The following is an 8777-nucleotide window of genomic DNA, read 5'->3' as shown; positions in this document are numbered from 1 at the left end:
GACTGGGAATTGAGCCTGGAATCCCACAGAGGTCAGAACTCTATGACTGATTCACCAATGTCCCCACCTGTACTCAGTGTAAAATGTCACCTCTCCCCTGCTTGCTCCCCACCTTCCTATCCTGTTTCTGTGCTCTATTTTCCTTAGCTTTTCTGAGAGTTTAGCCAAAGAAAGATGGGCAGTCTCCTCTGCATAAAGATTTACAGCCTTGGGAAACCAGTGGAGGGTTGTGCTGTATCAAAATCAACTCAATAACAGTAGGTCTGGTTTGTCTCTTGATCTTGTTAGGTGCCATCAAGCCAAGTACAAGGCACAGCAATAAATGAACAATAGACCTGAACTTGACTGATCCTGTGCCATCTTCACAATCTCTGACAAAACTGAACCCACTGCTTCAGTCACTGTGTCAATCCATCTGGTTGAGGCTCTTCCTTTCTTTCACTGACCTCCCACCTTTCCAAGCTTGACATCCCTCTCTAGGGAATAACCTGTCCTAACAATATGCCCAAGGAGAAATAGTGGCCATATGGCATGAGACAAAGTTTCTCCATTCTTGCCACAAAGGAGCGCTCTTGCTGCACTTTTCCCAAGACATATCTGTTTGGTCTTTTTGGAGTCCCTGGGGTTTTTCATCACTTTTCTCCAACTCTCCAACTCCAAGGTGTCAATTCTTCTTGTCATTCTTATTCACTGCTCTGCTCTCAGATACATAGCAAGTGATGGAAAAGATCAGGGCCTGAATCAGGCGCACCTTAGTCTTCAAACTGACATCAATGCTCCTCAGTGATTGAAGAGGTGTGTGACAGAGGACTTGCTCAGACTGTCTCTACTATACTGCATATTGAATGAGCTGTGGTGGCATAGGCTGTGGGGAGTTGCACTGCTAACCCAATTGTTGGCCTCTCTGGTGGTCTGAATCCACCAGCAGAAAGATGGGCGATCTCCTCCCATGAAATTTACATCTTAGAAACCCAACAGAGGGACAGGTGTGAGTCAGTTCCAACTCAACGCCAACGAGTTAGACTCACATATTTAGAACTTGATGTTATATTATCTCTCTCCTTTAAAACGGCAGCACCATAAAGGCAAGAGTTTGCTCCTTTTGACTGTTTACCGTTTCCTGGAACTGTTCCTGTACCATATTTATACCTTACATCACTCAACAGGAATGAAAAGAGGGCAGTGAATCCAGGCTGGGTGGAGGGTTAGCCCAAGTTTCCTGAAGAAAGTGACATGAGCTGAGTCAGACAAGTGACTGAGGTGCAGAATGATCCCAGACTAAGAGGCCAGGGAAAGGGGAGGCTGTTTGGATCCATGCACAGCAGAATGGCTGAGATTTAGGCTTGTAGGCGAGTCAGACCCTGGGAAGGGGATTCCGATTTCAGTTTGGGGACTGGACCAACCAACTACCTTTTTCTACCTTAACCTCTGGGAGAATTCTGTTTGGGCTTTGTTGTTGCTCTTATGTGCCATCAAGTTGCCTGCGACTCATAGTGACCCTATGTACAATAGCCCTAAATCCTGCTCTATCTCTTGCCTATTTACTGTCTCCAACACACCTATCCTCATCACCCCAGTCACTCAATCGAGCTCATTGAGGGTCTTCCTCTCCTGTGCTGTCTCTTCACCCTCCTAAACATGACATCCCTCTCCAAGGACTGATCCCACCTTGCAACATGTCCAAAGTATGTCAAACAAAGCCTCAGAAACCTTGCCTGCAAGGAGCAGCCTGGTTTCACCCTCTCTAGTGCAAACTTGTTTGTTCTCCTAGCAGTCTATGGTATATTCAACACTCTTCTCCAGCACCGCGGCTCAAAGGCATCAATTTTCTATCATCCCTAGTCATTGTCCAGCTCTCTGACACATAGCAAGCAATTGCAAAGACTATGGCTTGGATCAGGCACAACCTAGTCTCAACTGACATCATTGCTCCTCAGTATTCTGGAGAGGGCTCTGACAGCTGACCTTCCCAATCCAATCATCACTTGATTTCTTGTAATACTACCCCTTGACACTACAGGAATTCTTACACAAAGTTAAGTGTTCAAGGGTGTTCACCACAGCCTTGGGGAAATAAAGCCCCTTTGAAAAGAATTATTTATTAAGCATGCAGTGGTTCATCAGATGGCATATTCTGCAGCTGTTAAAAACAGTGGAGTTGCTTTGACTTTTCTCACCCAGAAAAATGTCTAAGAAATATTAATTAAAAAGGTTGGGAGGGTGAGGAAAATGGGATGAATCTGTTCTCAAAAACAGTGTATTTGAATTTTTTATATTTAAAAAATACCAAAAACAAAGAGAATCCGTATTAAAAGTATTATTTCCATTTGCATAGTCTTAAAAAAATGGTACAACGCACACCCATGTTTATTGCGGTTTTGTTCACAATAGCAAAGAGTTGAAAACAACCCAAGCGCCCATCACCAAAAGAATGGATAAAGAAGCTGTGGTATATTCACACAATAGAATACTATGTTGCATTGAAAAACAAGGAACTCATGCAATATTATACAAAATGGGTGATCCTGGAGGACATTATGCTGAGTGAAATATCTCAGTCACAAAAGGACAAGTACTGCATGGCGCCACTGTTGTAAAACGGGACTGCCTTCGAGGTTGAGGGAAGACTAAGAAAGATGGGATAAATAATGCATACTGCATTGAAACAGATGAAGGAGAGAAATGTTTAAAAGAGGTATATGTATGTTTGGTATTATCATGACAGGAGTCCAGAATGAAGGTTGCATAGTGGAGTAGACTGGGGGCCAGGAGATTGTTTAACGATGAAATAATTTTTCTTTTACTTTTTAAAGAGAGGAGCGAACTTGGTGGGGGGGAGGATGGTCAGGGAAAAAAATGCAACAAGGAATGAATGGAAATCCAAAGTGTCTGTAAATGTTAATTAAAATTAGTAATAAAAAAATGGTATAGGGAAAACTGATCTCAATGTGCACAACAGTGAGTGTGGAGCCTTTTACCTTATGCCAGATACAAAAATTGACTAAGAAGAGTTTAAATCCTGGAATGCTCAGGAGAAAATAGAAGTAAAAGTTCGGGATCTTGGATTAGGCAATGATTATTCACACAACTTCAAAACTACAGGCAGTAAGCAAAAATAGATGAACTGACTTTCATCACAATTCACAATTAAAATGTTTTGTACATTAACAGATACCCAACAAGAGGGTGAAAAGATAACCCACAGAATTGGAGAAAAATACTTACAAGCCATTTATCTGGTAAAGAATTGCATTCAGAATATACTCAAAACTCTCAGAAGTTAACAACTAAGATATCCAAGTCCCTCAAAATAATGAGCAAAAGACTTGATCCGATATTTTGTCAAATGGCCAATAAGCACATGAAAAGATTCTCAGTATCATTAAGGCTCATGGAAATGCAAATAAAAACTACCATAACATATTGCTTCACACCCACCAGGACGGTATTATTAAAAAGGAAAGAAAAAACCCAAGTGCTGATATGGAGAAAAAAAAAAGGAACTCAACCATGGACTGCCAAAAGAACGAGCAGACGTGCTTTAAGTGCAGCCAGAGTGCTCCGTGGAGGCGAAGATGGTGAAGCTTCATCTCACACACTTAGGGCATACTGCTGGGAGAGGCCATTCCTTGGAGAGGGACATCACGCTTGGAAAGGTGGAGGGACGGTGAAGGAGAGGAAGACCCTCAACCAGGTGGATTGACACAGTGATTGCAGCAATGGGCTTGTGGGTCTCAGAGCTAAGAGCATGGCACAGGATAGGACAGGGTTCAGATCTGTTACACCTGGAGTTGCTATGAGTTGAACTAAATGGCACCTAATAACAACAGCACCCACTGCTGGCAGAAATGCAAAGTAATACAGGTGTTCTGGTAAATGATTTGGGAGGTTCTCAACAAGTTGAACTTAGAATTCCATTTGATCTTGCAATTTCACTCCTAGGTATAAATATCCAAAATAATCAAAAGAAGAGATTCCCCTGGATAGATGCACACTCATGTTCTGAGCAGCATTATTTACAACCTAAAGATGGAAACAAGTATCCTTAACAGGAAAATAGAGAAACAAAATGTGTTTTATATCCATAAAATGTAATATTATTCAACCATAAAATGGACTAAAATTCTGATATACAGTACAACATGGATAGATCCTAAAACATTATTCTAAATGAAATAGGCCAAACACAGAAGGTTAAAATGGTAATTTTTAAATTTTATCACACATACATACACATACAATTATGTAACATGCAGGCAGGGGGACAATGAGAAGGGCCTTAGATAAACCAGCCTAGTCCTCAACTGTTGTTGGGGGACAACTGAAGAATCCTCAATTCTGGACATCATGTCCCCAGAGTCCTACACTCTGCTCTTCTCCTGCAGAGTGAAAAGTCGTTCCAGGTTGTGCTGAGGCGACGGGATAAGGTGGTCTCATGATGCTTCACTGTGACAACACTGTTCTTCACCTTGCTATTTCAGCGGCCAGAATCAAAAATCAAAGAATTCCCATCTGTTGAAACACAGACCAACTTAAACTCTTAGCAACCAAACCTCTTAAGCTACCACAAAGAGGTCCCTCGAGGGGAGCTGGGAAGTCCAGGCTGTCACATGGACAGCGTCTATGCCTCTGTTAGTTGCAATTGCATCGATGATGCTAGAACCCAGACCATATCCCACAGGGGTGAGGAGATACAGATCAAGAGGCCACTACTGGTATCCGGCCCCAACATTACCGCGTCTTTCTTCAGGCGGACACGAGGGAGTAGAGTCCCAGTCAGTCAGTCCTCCACATTTATGAACACCAAACTCCTCTCACAAAGGGATCTCAATGTTCCTAGAGGAGTAAAAGGAAAAAGATCTTAAAAGTCTAAAATAGTCCTTTTTAGGGCAACTGGCTAGCTGCAGCATCTGGGAAGGATGAGAGTTCGAGATCACCATCAGGGCAGCTCACTCCAAGTTCCCCAGCCCCCAGGATAGAAGGACCACTTTCTCAGAAGCTACAATGGCATCAGCTGCCTGCACATCTGTCTTTCCACAGAGGCTACGAACTCCCTAGACAGGTCCCTGCATTTGCTCTAGCTTCAAAGTCCTCCTCATGCTGTTCCCCTTTCCTGGAATAATTTCTGATCTTCCCCATGACATTCTACTAGATCAAAATCCCATGCAGGTTTTTACTGCCTACACAACCCCCCACAACTTTTCTTTGAAAATGTTACAGCATCCAACACTGCACTTATTCCTCCTGCTTCCCTAAGTAGTTATTACACGAAGCCAACAGGACAAATGCTCTCTCGTCTTCAGCCACCCCACAAAGTATCTAAGCCATAATACAGACATAGCTTAGTCTCTAACTAAGCTGTCACACCCTGTCACTGACTGTCACACAGCAGCCCACAGTGCCCCGGAGGCTGCAGTTATTGGCAGGAGAGAAGGAGAAATGTGTGAAAGCGCCAGCATTTGAAAGGGATAGGTATGCGCCCTCCAAACACGGGAAACGGCTTTCCGCAATTCCTCTCCCTGCGTTCCCGATGACCAGGGCACAGGCAGCCCGTGATCACTTTTGGATGCAGGTTACGTACATGGAAAGACAGAGCAGAACATGGGCAAGCCCTGGACCCCAGGAGGGACTGTTTTCCAGGAAAGCCCATTAACTCTCCATGCCATGGGGAATCAAAGCCATTACTTCATTGATTTTACCATTGACAGAGAACAGTGAAATGTATTACAGGAGCTTCAAGGGTGAAAATGGAAAATCTCCTCCTATCCGACTTACAGCCTTTGAGAACCTGCTGGAGGGTCAGCAAGGTGTCAGTTTGGACTTGACACCAATGAGAAAGAAAAACTGGATCGCTGGTGATTAGAGTGGCTGTCAGTGACTTGCACACTTGTAAAAAACTGAACTAGCAAAAGTTACATGTGAGGTATTTACTACAATGAAAAGAACATAAAGAAGCTATTTAAGTTGCTTTGTAGTAGTTTTCTTTGTAAAGATCTTTTGTGTCTCTTGGGAAAATTAAGTTAAGTCCACGGGAACCAAGATTTTGACCTTAAGACTGTCCCACTCGAATTTCAAAACCATCTCAGGAAAAGGTTTGCTGCCTTGAGCACAATAAGCATAGACCAAATGAGCTCTGGGAAGATATCAAGAAAATCGTCCATGAAGAATGCAAAAAATCATTACAAAGGCTAAAGAAGAAGAAAAGACCAAGATGGATGTCAGATGAGACTCAGTATTGCATTAGAGCGCTGAGAAGCCAAAGCTAAAGGAAGAAATCAAGAAATCAAAGAGCTGAACAGAAAATTTCAAAAGGCAGCTCGAGACGACAAAGCAAGATACTAAAATGAAATTTGCAGAGAGCTGGAGTCAGAAAATCAAAAGGGCCGGACTCGTTCAGCATTTCTTAAGCTGAAGGAGTTGAAAAATAAATTCAAGCCACGGGTGGTAATACTTGAAGATAGTTTGGGTAGAATGTTGAATGATCCAGGAAGTACAAAAAGAAGATGGAAGGAGTACACAGAGTCACTGTATCAGAAGGAAGTGGCTGACACAGAGGAATGTCATGAAATAACATATGAGCAAGAGCCTATGGTGATGGAGGAAGTTCAAGTTGCTGTGAAGGAATTGGCAAAAAACAAGGCTCCAGGAGTTGACAGCATACCAATTGATTTATTTCAACAAACAGACGCTGCCCCGGATGTGCTCACTAAGTTGTGCCAGGAAGAGGACAGCCAACTGGCCAACTGACTGGAAGAGATGGGTATTTGTTCCCATGTCAAAGAAAGGTGACCCACCAGTGTGGAAATTATCGAACAATATCATTGATGATATCACATGCAGGCAGGATTCTGCTGAAAATGACACGTCAACAGAGAACTGCCAGATGTGCAGGCTGGATTTAGAAGAGGTCGTGATACTAGGGACATTATAGCTAATGTTAGATGGATCTTGGCAGAAAGCAGAGAATACCAGAAGAATGTCTATCTGTGCTTCATTGACTATGCAAAGACTTTTGACTGTGTGGATCACAACAAGCTATGGCTGACTCTGAGAAGAATGGGTATCCCAGAACATTTGATTGTGCTAATGCAAAACCTATACTTGGACCAAGAGGCAGTGGTCAGAAAAGAGCAGGGAGACACTGGATGGTTCAAAATCAAGAAAGGGGTCCGTCAGGGATGTATTTTGTCTCCATACCTTTTCAATCTGTATGCAGAACAGATCATCCGAGACGCCGGCCTGTATGAGGAGGAATGTGGCATCAGGATTGGTGGAAGAATCATCGACAACCTGCGTTATGCAGATGACACAACCCTGCTCGCTGAAACGGAGGAGGACCTGAAGCGCTTGCTGCAGAAGGTCAAGGACTGCAGTCTTCAATATGGATTGAAGCTCAATATCAAGAAAACAAAGATTCTCACCATTGGGCCAATTGGCAGCATCAGTATGGATGTTGAAGAGATTGAGATAGTTAAGTTTTCGTTTACTTGGTTCCACAGTCAACACTCTTGGTAACAGCAGCCACGAAATCAGGAGATGAATTGCATTGGGAAAGTCGGCTGTAAGGGATCTCTCAAGAGTACTGAAGTGCAACAACGTCAGGCTGGAGACTAAGGTGCACCTGATCCACGCTATAGTCTTTGCGAATACGTGCTATGCATCAGAGTTGGACAGTGAATAGGGATGACAGAAAGAAAATTGATGCCTTTGAGTTGTGGTGCTGGAGAAGAGTATTGAATATACCATGGACTGCTAGGAGAACAAACAGGTTTGTCCTGGAGAGGGTGAAGCCGGAACACTCCTTGGAGTCAAGGATTCTGAAGCTTCGTCTGACATACTTTGGGCATGTTGCAAAGAGGGACTGGTCCTTGGAGAGGGACATCATGTTTGGGAGAGTGGAGGGACAGCGCAGGAGAGGAAGACCCTCGATGAGATGGATCAATTCTGTGAGTAGAGTGGTGGGAATGAATGTGTTTGAGACAGCGAGGTTGGCACAGGATAGAAAGGCATTTAGGGCTCTTGTACATAGGGTCACTATGAGTCGCAAATGACTCGATGGCACATAACAACAACAACAAGAAGTTAGGGTTATTCCTAAGTATCAGTTTGTGGTTGGCTATTGTAAATGATATTGCTTTCTTAGCTTCCATATCCATGTTTTCTTTGTAACTGTAGCGGAATCCCACTGACTTTTGTACACTGATCTTATATCCTGCCACTCTACCAAATGGGGTTGCTTGTATTAATAATTAACACCTCAGGAGATTTGGTTCCTGGGTTTAGACGTTTAGGGTAATGGCTTCTTGTGACACTCACATTAACTTACCTAATAATGTGAAGTAGTACTTCTTTTCTACCTCCTGCTTAGTTGTGTTGTGCCCAGGGTCTTAAAAGCTTGCAAGCGGCCACCTACCACCTGACAAATTTGCCTGGAGCACCCGAGGAAGGAGAAGAGTCAGGAACTGGAGGAGGATTTGAAATGCGGGGCTAGCTGCCTCCACAAACACCTGCCTCCTTTGCCAAGAGACCAGAACTGGGTGGTGCCCGGCTATCATGATTGAACATTTTGATCAAATATTCTGTAGTGCAATCTTGATCATAAGGTGGGGGAATACAGAACAGAATTTCAAATTCTCATGGATTTCAGACATTTTGGAGCCAAGAGGCTGGATGAGTCCTTGAAAATATTGCTCTGAGATAATCTTTAAAACTTGGGCCAAAAACATCCCTGAAAATGCTTCTTCAAATCACACAATAGTTTAGCTTAACTAGCAAAG

Source organism: Elephantulus edwardii, unplaced genomic scaffold (genome assembly GCF_000299155.1).
Source record: "Elephantulus edwardii isolate Elephantulus edwardi_28Jun2011 unplaced genomic scaffold, EleEdw1.0 scaffold00015, whole genome shotgun sequence".
Lineage (NCBI taxonomy): Eukaryota > Metazoa > Chordata > Mammalia > Macroscelidea > Macroscelididae > Elephantulus > Elephantulus edwardii.
Note: the sequence above shows the minus strand (reverse complement) of the source record.